The following is a 1,416-nucleotide window of genomic DNA, read 5'->3' as shown; positions in this document are numbered from 1 at the left end:
CCCGAAGGAATCTAAAAAGGAGTTTCATTTTCAATAGGTTCAGTAGGTTCAGTAGGTTGAGGAGGAACTCTTTGCTCTACTGGACGGGGTGAAGATACCCCGAACAAGCCCCTTAGACAATTACTTTCCATAGTAACAAGTGACAGAAAATTTCAGCACACTAAATAAATTTTTCCTTACCAAATTCCACCTACCAAAGGCGCTTCACTCCCCGGCAACGACGCCAGAAAAGAGTCTTGATGACCCACAAGTATAGGGGATCTATCTTAGTCCTTTCGATAAGTAAGAGTGTCGAACCCAACAAGGAGCAAAAGGAAATGATAAGCGGTTTTCAGCAAGGTATTCTCTGCAAGTACTGAAATAAGTGGTAACAGATAGTTTTGTGATAAGATAAATTGTAACGAGCAACAAGTAACAAAAGTAAATAAAGTGCAGCAAGGTGGCCCAATCCTTTTTGTAGCAAAGTACAAGCCTGGACAAACTCTTATAATAGGAAAAGCGCTCCCGAGGACACATGGGATTATCGTCAAGCTAGTTTTCATCACGCTCATATGATTCGCGTTCGGTACTTTGATAATTTGATATGTGGGTGGACCGGTGCTTGGGTACTGCCCTTACTTGGACAAACATCCCACTTATGATTAACCTCTATTTCAAGCATCCGCAACTACAACAAAAGTATTAAGGTAAACCTAACCATAGCATGAAACATATGGATCCAAATCAGCCCCTTACGAAGCAACGCATAAAGTAGGGTTTAAGCTTCTGTCACTCTAGCAACCCATCATCTACTTATTACTTCCCAATGCCTTTCTCTAGGCCCAAATAATGGTGAAGTGTTATGTAGCCGACGTTCACATAACACCACTAGAGGTTAGACAACATACATCTTATCAAAATATCGAACGAATACCAAATTCACATGACTACTAATAGCAAGACTTCCCCCTTGTCCTCAGGAACAAATGTAAATACTCACAAAGCATATTCATGTTCATAATCAGAGGGGTAATAATGTGCATAAAGGATCTGAACATATGATCTTCCACCAAATAAACCAACTAGCATCAACTACAAGGAGTAATCAACATTACTAGCAATCTACTAGCACCAATCCCGGACTTGGAGACAAGAATTGGATACAAGAGATGAACTAGGGTTTGGAGATGAGATGGTGCTGGTGAAGATGTTGATGGAGATTGCCCTCTCCCAATGAGAGGAGCGTTGGTGATGACGATGGTGATGATTTCCCCCTCTCGGAGGGGAGTTTCCCGGGTAGAACAGCTCTGCCGGAGCCCTAGATTGGTTCCGCCAAGGTTCCGCCTCGTGGTGGCGGAGTCTCGTCCCAAAAGGTTGCCTTCTATTTTTTTCTCATCGAAAGACTTCATATAGGAGAAGATGGGCGTCGGAGAGCCA

The sequence above is a fragment of the Triticum dicoccoides genome, chromosome 6B (genome assembly GCF_002162155.2).
Source record: "Triticum dicoccoides isolate Atlit2015 ecotype Zavitan chromosome 6B, WEW_v2.0, whole genome shotgun sequence".
Classification (NCBI taxonomy): Eukaryota; Viridiplantae; Streptophyta; class Magnoliopsida; order Poales; family Poaceae; genus Triticum; species Triticum dicoccoides.
The sequence above is the reverse complement of the archived record's forward strand: the minus strand, read 5'-3'. Positions refer to the sequence as shown.